General features: G+C 38.6%; 1 protein-coding gene and 1 pseudogene across 7 annotated transcripts in view; both read right to left on the reverse strand.

Moving 5' to 3' along the window:
- Positions 1-19785, reverse strand: part of LOC138164927 (FGGY carbohydrate kinase domain-containing protein-like) — a 544546-nt gene that overhangs the window by 428792 nt on the left and 95969 nt on the right. The gene's annotated exons all lie outside the window — the stretch shown is intronic.
- On the reverse strand, positions 2125-3828 carry LOC138164802 (tropomyosin alpha-4 chain-like; annotated as a pseudogene).

Consider the following 19785-nt stretch of genomic DNA (forward strand, 5'->3'; position numbering starts at 1 on the left):
CTGACATTGCTGTACCCCATTGGTCTCTTCTGGCAGCTCCCCAGCTTTAAACTGTAGCACCAATAAATTCATAAAGCGCTGTAGCTGTGCCCTGACCACCTCAGAACTCAGGCAATGAATTCGACTATCACCTTAGATGTCACTTTCGTTTTTTGAATTGCTCAGTGAATTACAGACTGATATTGAGATTGCAATATATTAACCCCCCAGAGAGTGTTGTGACCGGCTGTATATACATGACTCTGACACTTTATACTTTTGAAGATGTTTGGAATCACAGTGCACATGTTGCTTTTAATTTCTCTCATAAGTGACCTGCTATCCTGGTGATCATTGGAGAATCAGTCATTACCGAATGACTTGTTAGCTACAAATGCAGCCCCAATAAGCCTGTACAATAAGCCCCTGGTAACTCACTAGTTATTGCTTTTAATTTTCATCTGGAACTCTTGAGTGAGGTAGTTTGAACGTGCCAACATAGCTTCACATTGCCACAATCCATAGAATGTGAAATTCTGCTTAAATACTTCTTCAGAGCCCCAATTTCCAGAATAGCCCACACCAACAGCAGGAAGTTAATGGATTCTTGTTCTTTGATGCGCTGATCTCCAACTCTTTCTGAACTTCCAGTCCCAGAGAGTTGCCTAAGGTGCAGACAGCTTATTTGCATAGTCAGAGACAAGACTACCCCATGTCTCTCTAATACCAAGGTCTGATCTCTATCCACTGTCTGGATGCCTCTAAAGACATTAATTGAAAATATATGTGAATCAGCACATGGCCTTGATTTCCTGGGCATGCCCAGAAACCTCCATTCAGTTCCTTCCCAGAATTCCAGGGTTCCTATCAGCCTAGTTAGAGGTCAGCCTCTGGGGGAAGGTGTTGAGAGGAGAAGTTCCAAAGGGAGGCTGAGTGTTAGCACCTGACCTTGGGAGAAATCAGCAGGATTTTCTGCTTAATGGAGATGGCTTTCTGAGCGATTAGTGTGAGGCTGGCTGCCTTTGAGAACATAAGGTTACCCAGCTAAATCTCCAGGGTCTGAGCTCATTCTTAGTTTCTCCCATAGACCCCACCCTTTTGCTTCAAGGGTGGCAGGCTAGGATCAAGACAGAACCAGTCTGCAGTCCTTCCTGCAGTTACTAAACTTGTGCAGTACAATACCTCAGGAGAGAGGCCATGTGAAAGATTAAATTGGTCTACCCTTTGGGGCTCTGGGTTTAGTACAGAAATATACTGGTCACCTATCCTAAAGTCCCAGGTTCCTCTGTAAGTTCCTAACAGGCAATGAGCTCCTGGACCATTGGCTGGGGCGGTCACTCCATAGTCTGTCTCACTCTCTGTTTTAGGCCATTTCCCAAAACCAGAGAAATGGTCTTGTCTTCTTGGCCATGGTGTCCAGCCCCTGGATCATAAGGTAGAGCTTTGTGACTGGGCTTCCTTTCCTCATCCAGAGAAATCTGTCCTGATCTGGCCTATAACTTACATGCACCTCTTAGTCTATCAACTTCTAATGATGTTATCTAGCCCCTCCCAACTTTGCATTACTGCAAGATTGAATGACCAAGCCAAAGAGCCTTGCTTTGGGATCCATAATTTTTTTTTTTTCCATCAAGGACTCTTTTTAGAATAATGCTTTTAAATGCATAAAACAAAATGCACAGGGATAAAAAGTAAAGCAATTTGATGGAAATGCAATTATCAGAACATTAAACAGGTTCCCGGACCCCAGGCTAAGAGCCTTCCACTATTCTGTTACTGCCTGAACTGTCTAACTGCCTAATAACACTGACCTCAAGAAGTTAGAGACTAAAAGGGTTCTGATGAAAAGTTGAGGGATCCTCCAATATCTCTTTTTTTAGTTTATGTCAAAAATAAGGAACGTTTTAGCACTGAGCTGTCCACAAGGAAACCATTTAGCAACAGCAAGTAGACACTATCTGATTATCTGAATACAGTTAAATCAGAAGGTTTGTGGTCTTTATTAAGTTGCTTCCAAAAATAGGGATTAAAATCTCTCAGAAATGGAAGAAACAGAATATTACATTTGCCACACTATTGCAATCTAAAATAAAATCAAGACCATTTGAATTTTATTGCTCCTTTAGTGACAGTGAGACATGCTTAATCTTATATTTCTAGCTTACAGATTCATGGATTCAGAGTGGTATGGAAAAGGGCCAGCATCAATGATGGGAAGCACCACCTTGCTATGACCATTGGGTAGACAGGCCACCATATTCATTTCAAGTCAATTGCTGACTGACTTTGTTACTGATTCTCAACCATACAGAATCAGGGAACAGAACAGACATCATGGGCAGAACAAACGTTGCAAATCATTCCTTGTTTGGAACGAGAAAGACTTTCATTTGCTTTGCGGAAGTCAACATCTACGTGAGCAAAGTTGGTAGAGTGCTATACTGGTCCAAATATAGCCTGATCTCACCTAAAATCCTAAAATGAGATCTCTTTTAAAGGTAAAAAAAAGTCTAGGTAAACAGTGAAAGTAACATCAATGGTAGGCCACATTTGGGTTTTTATACAAGCAATTTATATTTGGACCAACACAAAAACAGAACTTCAAGTATTCATCCAGAAAAAAAAATCTAGATGTTGATTATCTTTTAAAAGTATTTTCTGGGGGACTGCTCAGAGGATGTCTGCCCTGCAGTGTGGAGTGGGGGGAAGGGCCACAATAATTAGGCCATTCTTTTTGGTTTATGACTTCCTAAAACAACCTTTTCACTCTGACTGGAAAGTTCCCACCCATTTTATGAGATGGTCCCTGCCCTTCTGTAAAAAAGCTCAGGGTGACATGGAATGCTTGTGTTCTTACATCAACCCAGCACGATCCAATAGCTCAGTTGGGTTCCCTGCTATTGTCTAGAGTGTAACAGAATGGCGTCAATATTGGAGATTTGGGCCCATGTTAAATACTCTGCCTGCATAAGGGGAAAAAAAATAATGCATTTAAAGGATTAAAAAAGGAAGCCAACTAGAAGCTATAGTGTGCTGTTTGAAAGCAGCAACTAGATGTAACTAGTGCTCAAAGTCTCTCCGATAACAACTGTTGGTCAGGCATTCATAATCTGATTGGAGTTTCCAGTAAATAAAAGATGCAATAATAGAAGAAACTTCTTATGAGGGAAGGGAACAACATGGAGTTCTTGAGTTTCTGGCAAACAAAATTGTTTCTTTTTGATTCCTGTATAGTTGAGTTCTTGACTATCTGATCCAGTATCTGATGTAAGCCCACATTTTCTTTGGCCTGGGCAAGTTTTTCTTCCAGATCATGAATGATCTTTTCCAGCTTTGCAATGGTTTGCTCTGCAAACTCAGCCCCCGGGTCTCAGGCTCTTTGTCACACAGAAGCTTGATTTCTTCTTCCTACTTTTCCTTTTTCAGAATACTTCTCAGCTGCAGCCTCCGAGGATTCCAGGTTGTTGGTGAAATTCTTCGGTTCCTCTTCCAGATGGCCACATTTAAGCTCTGACATCTCAGCACCCTCTTTCACTTTCTCACTCCACCTTACTCTCGAGGATGACCAGTTTACTGGCTCCATCCTCATATTTGCCATCAGCCTTCTCTGAGATATGCTTGGCTTCCTTTCAACTGCATCTCCTGAACATCCATTTTCTCTTCATCCTAAATTTAGCAGTTCTCAATCACTTTTCTTCCTCTCACTGTCATCAGCTGCCTTTTCTGGCTTCTGGATTTGCCTCTTCATCACTTTCAGGGAGTTGAGGCTGAATATGGGGACTGAGGGACTCAGGGCATGGGGCAGGGTGGCCTGGAAGCTCTGGGGCTGGCGGGACTGGAGCCTCTGGTTTGCTGTTCCAATATCTTTCTAGCAGGAAGTAAAATTTGTCTGAAAAAGACAGCAAGACATACAAGGAACCAGCTCAAGATAAGGGTCAGTCTTTGGCTCATCGTGAATTTAATGGATGGATTTGGTATCTTGAGATTCTTTCTCAGTAAATGATTGGACTTAAAATAATAGTCATATCTTAGACAAACATCCATCTATCTTTTTTTTTTTATTTCAGGGGCAATGTAGATTAGTGCAATGATGGACAAAGTTGGGATCTCAAGGTAAGATAAGTGGAAAATGGTCTTAAAAATCTCCCTCAGTGGAAGGGGTTCCATCCTAGAAATTTCCCCAAATTTTGAAATTGTAGTTACAAGGGGTTAAGGAAAAAGTCCTTATTAAGGTTTTACGTTAGGCTAGATGCTGTGCTCAGGAATAAGCATAGAAAAAACAGAGTCCTTGTACTAATGAGTTTACATTCCAATAGGGTGTAGGATTCAGAGAAAGGAGTTTTGAACTAGGAAGTACCAGGGATGCAAAGAGAAATTCATTTCATGACCTCTTGACCCTTTTCCAGTTGTAATAGCACTATGTTTTGATTCCTGTACCTAGACTAAGAAGTAGAAAGGGGGTAGGTGGAACTGGGAGCAAAAGAATTTGATGGACAAGTTAGGTACAGCAAAATAATAGGGTAAATTACCAGGGGGTTGGCATTTCACAATCACTGTAACATGTTGGTCATGATTAATCTTTTAGCTTACTCCCAGGTTCATACTGCCCACCTGCCCACCCACGAAGTAAGTCATCAAGGAAGGATGAGGACGAAAGGGAATGAGTGGATATCTGGGGGCTGAGTTGCAGCTTGCATGGTGGAGTTCCCAAAATTTCTACCAAGAAGATCATTAGAAGCAGTGACATAGAGAGTGACGAGGGACCAACAAGGGTCCAATCTGTGACACCAAGTGACTTACTGACCTTCATCAAGAGCTGTAGGTAACTCTTTCAGTCTGTAAAGTGCACAGGTGTTTCAGATCTCCATCACACCACGAATATTCACTTTTTCTTTTGGAATATTCACTTCCTAATGGAATCACATGTACAGAGGGTGAATAACTTAAGTAATGGCTATATGTAAAAATATTCAATATGTTCTTCATGCTAGTCATCCTACTAAACCCTGGTAACTTCTTTGCAACAAAAGAGTCCCTTGTCGCCCTTCTTCCATTCTAAATTCCAGAGCACATCACCCAACAAGATTTTTTGCCTAAATGGGGATTGATTTATTAAATCTCCACTACCTGGTCTGTAAATGGGGTAGCTTGAAATTTCTAAAAAGGACATTTGACTCTTCAGGGGTCTAGAATGAGACCTGTCTGGTCAATTTTGATGAAAGATTGTGTGAGTTAGTACATCCAATGGTGAAAATCCTGGAGAATAGTGAAACTTTAACTGTCTGCAAAACAAAAGGTTTAGGGGGAAGATCCTAGTCACATGATCAACAGGACCTGACCCAGAGCAAGTCCACAGAGGAGGGACCTTTACATTGCCAGCAATGAAAACCTATAGGGTGACTTGTCTAGGCTAAGTTCCCAATGATCTAGAACACCAATAGTGTGGACTTTGGCCAGATTTAGAAATTCATCCCACTTGGGACACTGTAAAGGAAACATCTTTGATTGTGGCATGAGTCTTGGGGAGTGACACAGGAAAGAAACACTACAAATGTTACTGTGGACAAGATTTCATTTAGAAAAAAATTCATTGCTCATCAGAGAACTCATAGACAGGAAAGAACACATGATTGTAAGGAGTGTGCCAACTTTCTCTTTCACAAATCCAAACAAATGGTTCATGAAAGAAGCCACACATGAAAGAAATCCTGTGTCTCTGATCAGTTAAGAAATCAACTTAAGGAATATCCTGGAATACATACAGGAGAGAAATTTGTTCTATGTGGAAGAGTGATCAGTAGTCTTCAAGAAGCACACAAAGGGGAAAGATGGCACAAATATCAAAAATGTGAAAAAGAATATGGATTTTCCTCAAGTTTGTCCTTTTATAAAAGAGAACATGGAAGAGATCAACTATATAAATGTAACAAATTTGGCAAAAGCTCTTTAGAGAAAGGTTATCTTAGCAACCATATTATAAGGCATTTAGGAGAAAGACTATATCTAGGTAATGTGTGTAGGAAAAGGATTTGTTTTTAGAGATAAACTAACAAGGCATTTTAGGATTCATAATCAGAGAAACCTTTTAAATGTGATGACTGTAGAAAAGAATTAATCAATCCTATTCCACTTGCCATAAAAAATTGCACACAAGGAAAACTATTATGAAAGTGAACAGTGTAGACAAGAACTTACAGATTGATCAAGTTTATATTGCCATAAGATAGTTCACAGGGTAGATGAAGTCTATATATATGTGAACATTGTGGAAAAGAATATAAATTTCCAATATTTGTCTTGATATTTAAGTCTACACCAAGGAGAAACCAGATAAATGATATCAGGGTGGCAAAAGTTTCTCAAGAATGAGCAACTTATTATGCATAATAGGATCCATGCAGGGGAGAGACCTTATCAATTCAACAGAGGTCGGCTCATTGATCATCATAGGATCTGTGTGGGGGGAAATAGAACAATAATGATCAATGTGGAAGAGAAAATGCATTTCTTTCAAATTTCCACAGGCATCAAAGGGAGCATGGAGGAAGGAGACAATATGTGTGTACATACATATTATATGTACAGTATGTACATATACACAATCAATGTGGAAAATTTTCTGATATTCTCAGTTTGTCTGAATATCTGAGTGTTACCTCAGGGGAGAAAACCTGTAAAGGTAATCAATATAATTGAGAATTCATGAGCCAACGAAAGCTTTCTAAGATTGAAAGCATGAATATAGGAGAGAAACCTGGCAAATGTGATGAGTGTAATAAAGAATTTAAAGATCAAACAAGTTTTTAATGTGTCCTCTAAAACCCACCACAGCAAAGGAGGCCCAGAAACATGATGAGTGAAAGAAAGAATGAAAGTTCATCTCAGTCACCAGAAGAGCCACATCAGGGAAAAACACTCTCAACGAAATGAAATGTATCAGCCCTGAACAGTCATAAGAGTCCATTCAGGAGAAAAACCATGTCTGTATGTGTGTGTGTGGGGGGGGGGGGAGGGGAATGTGGCAGAACCAGCTGGCACTTGTGTTTTTATGGGTATTTTGGTAGATATCAGAAAGTACACAAGACTCTAACCAAAGCTTTACCTTGGAGAGAAGACCTCCAAATTCATTAGAAAAGTTAAACTGGAGAAGTCTAACACTGAAGACAAGTCATGGAGAATCTTACCATTGAAACTGGATATTTGTGGGGAGAAAATCAACATTTGGGAAAACTGGTAAAATGTGTAAGATGTGAGAAATCTTTAATCCAAAGATCATACTTAGAATGCTCATATGAATATTTAATATTGAAAATCCATGACTTCAAACATTGTCTGTGGAGGTCACTCAAATCAACACAAATTTCCCTTTAAACAGTCAAATCTCTGGGGCTGCTTTTTCATTGCTAGTGGTAAATTCCAAAAGGCCTTTTTCCTCTTGGTTTCTCAGAGACTTTCTCAGGTTCAATTTTGGTAGATATGTGTTCTCCACCGTGAGTGGTTATCTAGTCTGACTGAAGTTCTCAAATGTGAGAGAAACTACTTCCCTTTGAGAAAGCCTACTGAGACAGTTGTTTTCTCTCTCCCTATATCAGACCTTTCTGTCTCTCTAAGCTTCTTTGAGCTCACTTCTTGTGGCTTTTTCTTGGCTTTTTAGGTATAGAAAGCACATCACATCAAGATTATGGGGAGGGGATAATGGGGAGCTAGGATCATTTGTTTCTTCTCCCTCCTCATGTCAACTTAACCCTTAACCTAGAGCTTCTTAAAAAAATTCTGTCATGGAATTCTTGGGCGGTATGGTATCTATGTACCTCTTCTCAGAATAAAGATTTTAAATTTTAAAGTAAAATAGGATTAAAAAGGAAATTAATTTGATGAAAACATGGTTGTTAGAATATTAATCAAACCAATGTACAGCCCCCAGGTGAAGAAGCCTTGCCCTAATCTGTCTCTGCTTGATGTATTGGGAAATTCAGGCAACCATCTCCCAAAGGAATATGAGAGAAAAAGGATTCTGAAAAACTGGAGGATGACTTAATATCTTACCAGCATGAAGCAGAAGGGGTCTTTAAAAGACAGCAGGGCTCATAAAGCAGACATAGCAGCTTGAGAAGAGAGTGAGCCTTTGGTTCATGATGGATATATTCTTGTCCTCTGGATATTCTGTGAACAATTGGTTTCACTTATACTTATCTAGCTATGTGTTAGATAAATATCTATCTGCATTTTCTTTTTTTTTTTTTATTTAAGAGGCAATGTGGCACAGTGAAGTGAAGGGAAGACAGGTTCTTCAGGTAACAAAAATTGTAAACACAACATTTATAAAAAGGACTTAAAATTATAAAGCATCATTCTGTATTTAGGGTTTCCATTCCAGGAATTCCCTCAAGAATGGAATCATAGATATAATAGGTGAAGACATGAAATCTTCTCTAGGCCAGGCACTATACTAATGGTTGAACATGCTAAAGCAGTCACTGTCTTTAAGGAACTTAGAGAAGGGAATATTGGACTAGACAGTACTAAGGATAATGAGTTAATCTATAGGACAATTAAATCATTAAATTTCTCTCTCTTACACACACACAGATACATGCACACACTCCTCAGCAGCAATGGTAATATGCTTTTTTATTTTTTTGCCTTTTGGAGGGCAATTGGGGTTAAGTAACTTGCCCAACGTTACATGGCTAGTTTATTTTTGTGTGGGTGTTGTGTCTTAGGCTGCAATCGAACTCAGGTCCTCCTGACTCCGGGGGCCAGTGCTTTACACACTGCACCACCTAGCCGCCCAATGTTAATATGTTTTGATTTTTTTTATCTCAAGCAAAAAGTGTAACTGGGGAGGGGAGACAAGGGGTAGAAGAAAGAATTGGATGGACAAGTAAGTGAAGGAGAAGAACTTGGACACAATCGCCATCGGCCTTAGAATTCCACAATCACTGTAATAATTAATTGGTGTCTACTTTCTCTTTTAGCATGGTCAGATGCATCCTCCCCACCTGTCCACACCACCAATTCATCAAGAGAGTATGAAAGATTTAAGAAGGTAAGTAGATACTCATCAAAATATACACAAAGGAGAGAAACTCTTTATATGTAATTGCTGTGGAAACGCATTTTAGAGAAGTGATTCTCTCACCACACATCAGAGGGATCTATACAAGAGAAGATATCCTACAAATGTGATCAGTGTGGATCAGCATATAAACCTGAAGTAAGTTTGAGTAGTCATAAAAACGTCCACAGAGGAACTGTAAATGTGATTAGTGTGACAAATAATTCAGAAATCAATCCAGTCTGAGCATCATAGTGCAAATAGAAGTCCAAAACTAGAAGTCCAAAACCATTGTGGTGATCATTTGGAAGAGAATTCATGAAACCATAAGATTGGGGTTCAGAGGGTATACACAGGGGAGAAATTCTGTAAATATGATGAAGGTGATAAAGAATTTATATGTCCGACAAGTTTTTTCAGTTTTTGTGTTTTTTTTTTCTTCATCATAAAACCCACCACTGGAGGGGAAAGTCTAGAAATGGGATTAGTGTCACGGTTTGACTTGCAAGCTCATGTCACTAATTATCAGATGATTCACACTGGTGAATCATTGTCAATGAAGATAGTGTGGCAAACGCTTCATTCAAAGAATGTTGCTGAACTTTTGTAAGATTCCACTAAGGAGAAAATCCTTGTCTTGTGGTGAATGTGGCAGATCCAGCCAGCACTCACATTTTTATAGACAATGGAAGAAATCTCATTTGTGTTTATACTCAAGGCAGACATCACTTGGCAATTGTGAACATGAGAAAGGCTTTGCAGTAGAGAAGAGAGCTCCAAATTTATTACAAAGAGAAAGCCCACATTGAAGGCAAGTTCAGGAAAATCTTAACTCAGAGACAGGATATTTAGGGCAGGAAATAAACACTTGACAGAATGGGTTAATGTGTCAGTTACGTGAAACATTTTATTCAGGGCTTGTGTTCTGAATATTAATTGGGGAAAAAAAGCATTGTCTTTAGATGGTGTTACCACAACCACTATCTATACTGATAATTTTAATCAATTATGTATTTCTCCTTTATCATAAAATTCATTTTGCTGCTTTTTCATTGGGGGATTTGGACCGAGAGTATCTGGTTTGTCTTTCTTGGTCTCTTAGATACAAATTCTTCATCATGCAAAGGTTGCAATGCCTCAGGTTGTTGAGAGACATAAAATATTTGAAGACACTTGTATGGCCCATCTTCTCTTCTAAAAAGTGAAAGCTCTGAATTCATGAGGTTATAAACTTGTATACTGAATGGGGCCTTTGAAATTGGCTAAAATCACAAATTCTCTGTAGATCTGGGGAAACTGGGGCATAGTAGAGTTTCATGATTTACTACAGTTTGCATAGGAGGTAGGTGCTAGATCTGAGATTCCAGCCCAGGTTCTCTGATTCCTAAGCCAGTGTCCTTTTGGCTTCATTGTCTGCTTCTTAAATGGATGTTTTCAGGGCATGAATTACAGGGTTCTCACCTTCCTGGTCATGGTCTTCCCTATCTTCCTCCTTTTGTCATACCCCATGAGGAAACCAAGCTTTTAGTTTAAGTTCTGGCATTTCAACTTCTTGAAGTCTAAGCAAGTCACTTAATTCAATGAGCCTCAGTTTTTTTTTTTCTTCTCAGATTTAAAATGTTGATAGAAAAACTTATATTATCTGCCTTAAAAAGGAAGAAATCTTAATTTTAAACCTTAAAACATCAGAGAAAAGCAAGGTTATCAGTAGTCCTCTGCCTTCCCAGTGGCTATTGCCTCTGTAATCATATAGTTGAGCCTGTTAAGAAAATTACTTATATTTGTGTAAATCTGAGATCTTTCAAGGTTGGAAATAAATCATCAATAAGCTCTTAGTATAGGCTGAGCACTGTGTTTTCCAGGTACAATGAGAAAGGGGAAGGAGATGTCTCTGAAGTGTGGCATTGACACACAGGGGGCACACAGGAAGTAAGGAAACAAATATTTGCTAAGTGTCTACTCTGCACTATGCATTTTACAAATATTGTCTCATTTGATTGTCCCAATGATCCTGAGAAGAAGGTGCTATTTTTATTGCCATTTTACAGTTAGTAAACTGAGGCACACAAAGGTTGACTTGCCCAAGGACTCATGGCTAGTAGGTGTCACAAGATGAATTTGAACTTAGGTCTTCTTAACTCCAGGTCTAGAACTCTATCTACTATACCACCGAGCTGGGCTGTTAGTAGATAAAGAGTCTAGGTGCACAGACCTTATTGTCCTTAATTCAATTAGCAGTTTGATAAGTAGAACAAGCAGCAAGATATGTACTCAGATTAAAGTCCCAAAGTTACTCGGGTTTCAAATTTGTGTAAAGTTTTCAGACAGAGAAGTGACGTGGAACTAAAAGTAGGTCCCCTCCCCACCAGTGACCAGTGGAGCAAGGCATTAGGCTACTCTGGACTCCTGAAATTGAGGATATTGTCTGAATTACTCTAGAAGGAATGAGGACTAGGCATTTGAAGTGGATCTGAGATGTTGGAGTGGAAGTATTAAAGTATTGTTCTCTCCCTATGCCTCCTTGACCAAGATCTAGAAAATCTACCTAACTGAATTATGATCAAGAAAACCAAGGAGTCACATGAAGTGATTCTTCCAGTTAAGGACATATTAGGGATACCAATAGAGACATCTACAGAATGTGGGAGGGTATCTGGTCAGGACCAAATGACTTTCCTGGAGAGCATTCCAGTGCCCACACTTTGAGATAAGACCAAGACAGGGCACAAGAACAAGTTTCAGCAAAAGAGGCCTTCAAACAGCCCCATCACCCACCATATGTTGGTGACACTGATCCAAGGTGGGGAGGAGTCTGTGAGCATCGATTTATTCAGTTAAGGAACTGAATAGAATTTTAGAAAAGTTGGAAATTCTAGACAACTAGAGAACATGGAGTCAGAATGGAAAGGAGTATAGCTATTTCTCAGCTATGAACAGAGTATTCACAAAAATTGGCCAAAATCTCACAAAGAAATGCCGAAACCTGAAATATTAAAAATTGCTTTTGCCAACTAAAAGGTAATAAAATTACATTTAATAAAGTGTCTTTCAAGCAAAAATTAAACATTATTTGGAATATAATAGTTGAATCCTAAAGAATGCTTGCGTCAACAAATGCATTATAGAAAACAATCAATAATTTCATTAAAGATAAAAACAACAGATGGGTGTGGAGGCAGACCTAGATGAAGCGAGCCTGAGCAAGCTAATTCACCAACCACAGGGGCAAATCCCAGTCCTATCACCACAGGACTGGGGATCTGTCAGAGCTGGGTAAGAGAATAACACAGGGTGCACACCAGTGATAGCAGCTACTCCTGGGGCTATCAACCCACAGTCTGGAAAAAAAATCACCTACCTAAACTTCCAGGGATGAAGATGGTGGAGTAAACCCCAGCTGTTCTAATACCCCCTTGACCCTAAAAGACCCAGAGAATATTGCCCCAGAGTAAAATCCTAAAATGGTGGGACCAACTGAAGGCTTAGGAGTCCTAGAGAAAGGGTGTGGCTAAGGCTTTGCCTCAAAATGGGATAAAACAGATTGCAAAGACAAAGACTTTAGAATCCTATTATTGAGATCCTGAAGAACCAAATTCAGAAGGAGACAGCATTGACTCTATACCCACAGCTGAAGCCTCAACAGAGAATATAAACTGGTCTCAATAACAGAAAGCATTCTTGGAAGAGCTCAAGAAGGACTTTAAAAACCAAATTAGAGAGGTAGAAGATAAATTGGCCAATTCTTTTAAAATTACAATTGTGAAAATAGGAAAATATTTCACTGAAGAAAACAGCTCCTTAAAAAGTTAAATGTGTGAAATGGAAAAAAGAGGTTCAAAATCTAACTGGAGAAAATAAATCCCTAAAAATGAAATCTGAACATATGGAAAAGGAGCTTCAAAAGTTAACTGAGGAAAATAATTCACTAAAAATTAAAATCAATCAAATCAAAGCTAATGACTATATGAGGCATCAAGAATCAGTTAAACAAAACTTTAAGAATGAAGAGTTAGAAAAAAAATTAGAAAATGTCTCAATGGAAAAATAACTAACCTGGAGAACAGATCCAAGAGAGATAATATAAGAATTATTAGTCTACAAGAAAGTCACAATGAATCAAAGAGCCTGGACAACATCTTCCAAGAAATCATCAAGGAAAACTGCTCTGAGATCCTAGAAACAGAGGGTAAAATAGTTTTTGAAAGAATCCACCAGACATCTTCTGAAAGAGATTCCAAATTGAAAACTCCAAGAAATGTTGTAGACAAATTCCAGAACTATCAAGTAAAGGAGAAAATACTGCAAGCATCCAGAAAGAAACAATTCAAATATCATGCAATTACAGTCAGGATCATAGAGGATGTAGCAGCTTCTACATTGAAAGATCAGAGGAACTGGAATGTGATATTTTGTAAGGCAAAAGAGCTCAGGCTACAACCAAGGATCAGCTATCTGGCAAAGCTGAACATAATCTTTGCAGCAAGGAGATGACCATTCAATGAAATAATGGACTTCCAGACCTTCCTGATGAAAAAGCCAAAGCTCAATGGAAAATTTGATCTCCAAATAAGTCTGGAAAAAAGTGGCAACATGAGCAAGCAAAGGAAGCAAAGCAAGCACAGCAACCGAAATTTACACTGCTATTATGGGGACAAAAAGGATCAAAGTGTGGAACAGGAGGTAGAAATATTCAAAAATATTATGAAATAAGATTCAACAACATGACTTGAGAGAGACATAGAAAGGTAAACTGGAATAACACACACACAAACACACAACTTGTTTTTTAATAAGAGCAAACTGTTTACATCCCTATATGGGAAGCTGATACCTGTCAATATTGAGAATTGTATACTTATTGTGACATTTAAAAGAGATATAGAAAAATAGAGGCTATGGGTATAAATTAACTAAAATGATAATAAAAAAAAAACCTTATTAAGATGTGCAAAGGGACCATAAGGGCAGAAGAGGAAAGGAGGAAGAAGAAAAGGGTAAATTATGCCACATGAAGAGGTATAAAAACATATTATATTAGAGGGAAAGAAGGGACAGAGATGAACATTATTTGAGCTTTGCCCTCATTGGTTTTGGTGTAAGGTGGGAATAACATAATCAGTGAAGTGATATAAAACTTATCATATTAGAGAGAAAGAGGGGAGGGAGAGGAGCACTGTATAAGATTTCTTCTCATTAATCTTGGTTCAAGGAGGAAATAACATACTACATTAAGTATAGTACCCTATAGGCAGTAGGAGAGGGATGGGGTAAGAAAAGGGGGGAGGGGTTAGAAGGGAAGGAAGAAGTTGTAAGGGGGAAGGATAAAAAAAGGGAGGGGGGATTAATATGCAAGGAATACTGAGAGAGGCAGTCATCAAAAGTAAAACTCTTAAGGAGGAGGAGGGAGAAATAAAAGCATAAACAGGGGAGGGAATAGTATGGAGGGAAAGACACAGATAGTAAACATAACTGTGAATGTTAATGGGGTGAACTCTCCCATAAAATGGAGGCAGACAGCAGAATGGATTATAAACCATAATCCTACAATATGCTGTTTACAAGAAACACATTTGAAACAGGGGGATATACACAGGGTAAATTAAAAGGCTGGAGTAAATTATATTGTGCTTCAGGTAAGTAAAAAAAAAAAGAGCAGGGGTAGCAATCCTAATATCAAGTAAAGCAAAAGCAAAAAATAGATCTAATTAAAAGAGATAAGGAAGGAAACTATATCCTGCTACAAGGCACAATTGAAAATGAAGCAAGGGGGCAGAGTCAAGATGGCAGAGTAGAAACAGGACTTCCACTGGGCTCTGCTTTCCCCCTCCTCCAATTCATGTAGAACATGACTCTGAACAAACTTTGGAGCTACAGAACCCACAAAATGACACAGAGCAGCTAACCTCTCACTGAGAAGTACCTGGCAGGCTGGCAGGAAGTGGCCAGTGCAGTTCTCTTGGAGCTGACCCCAGCCCCACGTGACCTGGAGGTCTTAGCCTCATAGTGGCCAAAGCCAGCTGATGGATGGAGGGACTTCAGATCACCAGAAGCTGTGGTGTTTTTCAGAATTATCAACAAATAGATGCTAAAGACAAAGTGAGAGGACAGTGTAGTGTGGACTTTGGGATCCAGTAGTTCCGGAGTGCTGTTGGCCTTTCCCCTGGGGTAAGAAGCGGCTGAGGCACAGAGGTTGTGCAACTGCAGCCACATGGCTGCTTCAGCTCCTGGACTGCAGATTGTAAGGGGAACAAGCAAAAAGTCTGAAGGGTAATCACTCTTGCTTTAACCTGCTTGGATTTGGATTGTGTTCTAGGGTTGAGGTCCTCAGGTGTGCAATCAGCTTGCCATAGCATGTGGAGGCTTCAAAGAGGGCACCCAACTAATACCTTTGGCAGCTGAGAAAACCCCAGTGATTGGGATGAAGGTTCCTGTCAGGTAGCAGAGTGCTACTGTAGCATAAAGACAAGTAATGGAGTGGCAACATGAGCAAGCAAAGGAAGCAAAGCAAGCACAGCAACCCAAATTTATACTGCTATTTTGAGGACAAAAAGGATCAAAGTGTGGAACAGGAGGTAGACAATGAAGTTACACCTCCACCAGGAATTTCCAAGAAAAATACGAGCTGGTTACAGGGCATAGAGGACCTTAAGAAGGATTTTGAAAACCAAATAAGAGAAGTGGAGGAAAAATTGGGAAGAGAAATGAGAAATATTCAAAAATATTATGAAATAAGATTCAACAACATGACTTAAGAAAATAACACCTTAAAAAAAAAAAGCTAACTCAAAGGGCAAAAGAGGCTCAAAAAGCCAATGAGGAGAAGAATGCCTTAAAAAGCCGAATTTGCCAGATGGAAAAAAGAATCTCAAAAGCTCACTGAAGGTAATCATTCCTTCAGAATTAGATTGGAGCAACTGGATATAGTGACTTTATGAGAATCAAGATACTATTAAACAGATCCAAACAAATTTAAAAAAAATAGAAGGTAATGTGAAATATCTCATTGGGAAAACCACTGACCTGGAAAATAGATCCAGGAGAGATAATTTAAAAATTATTGGACTACCAGAAAGCCATGATCAAAAAAAAAAGAACCTAGAAATCATCCTTCAAGAAATTCTCAAGGAAAATGGCCATTTTAGAGGGCAAAATAGAGGTTGAAATAATCCACCGATAACCTCCTGAAAAAGATACCCAAAAGAAAACTCCTAGGAATATTATAGCCCTGCTCTTGAATTCCCAGATCAAGCAGAAAATATTACAAGCAACCAGGAAAAAACAATTTGAATATTGTGGAAACACAATCAGGATAACACAGGATCTGGAAGCTTCTACACTGAGGGATCAAAGGGCTTGGAATATGATATTCCAGAGGTCAAAGCAGTAAAACCAAGAATCACTTATCCAGCAATCATGTTTCAAGGGAAAATATGGTCATTCAGTGGAATAGAGGACTTTCAAACATTGTTGATGAAAAAACCAGAGTTAATTAGAAAATTTCACATTCAGATACAAGAAACAAGAGAAGCATGAGAAGGTAAACAGGGAAAAGAAATCATAGGAACTTATTCAAGTTGAACTATTTATATGCCTACATGGAAAAATGATAATTGTAACTTATGAAACTTTTCTCAGTATGAGGATAGTTGAAGGGAATATAAATGTATATATGCGCATACATATATATATATGTCTATATAGCAGGGTATATGTGCATATTAATACATATGTGAATGTGAGTATATATGTATACAAGTATACATAGAGGGCATAGGGTCAACTGAATAAGAAATGATGATATTTAAAAGGTGCAATCGAGAGGTGAGAGAGGAATATAATGAGCGGAGACGGGAAGAGACAGAATGGGGTAAATTATTTCATAGAAGAGGCAAGGGAAAATGGTTACAATGGAGGGGAAGAACAGGAAGGCAAAAGGGAATGGGTCAGGGGCAGCTAGGTGGTACAGTGAGTAGAGCACTGGCCCTGGAGTCAGGAGGACCTGAGTTCAAATCCGGCCTCAGACACTTAACACATACACACACAAAACTAGATGTGTGATCTTGGGCAAGTCAAAGTCAACCTCAATTGTCCTCCAAATACCAAAAAAAAAAAGGAATGGGTCAACCTTATTCTCATTGAATTTGGCTCAGGGAGGGAATAACACACACACACACACACACTAAATAGCGTATCTCACCCTACAGGAGAGTAAGGGGGAAGGGGATGAGAGGGGGGATGGTGTAAGGGAGGGCAGGCTGGGGGGGAGGGAAGTTGGAAGCACACACTTTTGAATAGGGACAGGATCACAGTAGAGAATAGAATAAGTGGGAGGTGGGATAGGAGGGAGGGTAATATAGTCAGTCTTTTACAATATATCCACTATGGAAATGTTTTGCATAGTTACACATGTACAACCTATACTGAATTGCTTATGTTCCCAGTAAGGGTGGGTGACAAGGGAGGAAGGGAATGAATCTGGAATTCAAAGTTTTGAAATCAAATGTTTATATATTTATATACTATTATTAATATTATTTTACGTGTAACTGGGAAATAAGATATACAGGTACGGTTGTATAGAGATCCACTGTGTCCTACTGGAAAGTTGGAGGGCGTTTGAGAGAAGATATGTGAGAGAGTAGATTGGAGGAGGGGATATCCTGTGGGACTGCTATTGGGGTGGTGGTTAGGGGAAAAACAGGGAGAAAATGTGTAACTCAATCTTGTGGAAATGAATGATGTAAACTAGAAGGTAATAAAGCATCTGATTAAAAAAACAAAATGAAGCAATATCATTACTAAACATATATGCACCAAGCAGTATAGCATCCAGATTCCTAGAGGAAAAGTTAAGGGGGTTAGAGGAAGAAATAGATAGCAAAACTATATTAGTGGGGGACCTCAATCTTGCCCTCTCTGAACTTAATAAATCTAACCTCAAAATAAACAAGAAAGAAGTTAAGGAGGTGAATAGAATTTTAGAGAAGGTACATGTGATAGACCTCTGGGGAAAATTGAATGGGGATAAAAAGGAATATACCTTCTTCTTATTGGTACATGGCACATATACAAAAATTGACCCTGTACTAGGGCATAAAAACCTATATATTTCTAATGAAATCCAAGAACAAGAGATAGAAAGAAAAATTCCATTTAAAGTTACTGTAGACATTTAAAAATATTTGGGAATCAACCTGCCAAAACAAACCCAGGACATATATGAACACAATTACAAAACACTCTTCACACAAATAAAGTCAGATCTAACTAATTGGAAAAACATCCGCTGCTCATGGCTAGGTCGAGATAATATAATAAAAATGATAATTTTTCCTAAATTACTTTATATTTTGAGTGCCATACCAATCAATGTACCAAAAATAATACTTTATAGAGCTAGAAAACATTGTAACAAAATTCATCTGGAAGAACAAAAGTTCCAGAATATCAAGGGAATTGATGAAAAAAAAGTGCTAGGTAGTCTAGTCATGCCAGATTTTAATTGTATTACAAAGCAGCAGTCAACAAAACTACTTGATAGTGGTTGAGGAATAGAGAAGTGGATCAGTGGGATAGATTAAGTACATGAGACACAGCAGTCAATGACTATAGTAATCTACTTTTTCATAAACCCAAAGACCCCATCTTCTGGGATACGAACTCACTATTTGACAAAATCTGCTGGGAAAACTGGAAAATAGTAGGGCAGAAACTGGGTATAAATCAATATCTTACACCATATATGAAAATAAAGTCTAAATGGGTGTATGACATAGGTATAAAGGCTGATACCATAAGCAATCTAGGAGAGTAAGGAATAGTTTACCTGTCAGATTTATGGAGAAGGGAAGATTTTATGACCAAATAAGTGTTAAGAGAGCATTGTAAAATGCAAAATGGATAATTTTTATTACATTAAATTGATAGGATTTATACAAAAATGTTAATGTAACCAAGATAAGAGGGAAGTGGGAAATTGGGAAAGAATTTTTACAACTAGTATTTCTGATAAAGGCCTCATTTCTAAAATATCCAGAGAATTGAGTCAAATCTATAAGAATACTAGTTATTCGCCAATTGAAAAAGGATCAAAGGATATGGACAGATGGTTTTCAGAGGAAGAAATTAAAGATATCCATAAGCATATAAAAATGGTCAAAATCACTATTGATTAGAGAAATGCAAATCAAAACAACTCTGAGGTGCCACATCTCACTAGTCAGATTAGCTAAAATGGCAAAACAGGAAAATGACAAATGCTGGAAAGGATGTGGAAAAATTGGAACACTAATGCATTGTGTTGGGGGAGTTGTGAACTGATCCAGCCATTCTGGAGAGCAATCTGGAACTATGCCCAAAAGGGCTATAAAAAGTGCATACCCTTTGACCCAGCAATACCGCTTCTAGGGCTGTATCCCCAAAAAATCACAGAAGTGGGAGAAGGACCCATATGTACAAAAATATTTGTAGAAGCTCTTTTTGTGGTGGCAAAGAAATGGAAATCAATGGGATGCCCATCAATTGGGGAATGGCTAAACAAGTTGTGGTATATGAATGTAATGGAATACCATTGGGCTATAAGAAATGAGGAGCAGACAGACTTCATCATAACCTGGAGAGACTTATATAAACTGATACTGAGTGAGGAGAGCAGAACCAGGAGAACTTTGTACACAATTACAGACACTATGTATGTGTGATGACTAACTTTGATAGACTTGACTCCTCTTAGCAATACAAGGATAGAA

Source organism: Petaurus breviceps, unplaced genomic scaffold, assembly GCF_028583685.1.
Source record: "Petaurus breviceps papuanus isolate PSGF00001 unplaced genomic scaffold, PetGlider_PUasm1.0 207, whole genome shotgun sequence".
NCBI classification, from domain to species: domain Eukaryota; kingdom Metazoa; phylum Chordata; class Mammalia; order Diprotodontia; family Petauridae; genus Petaurus; species Petaurus breviceps.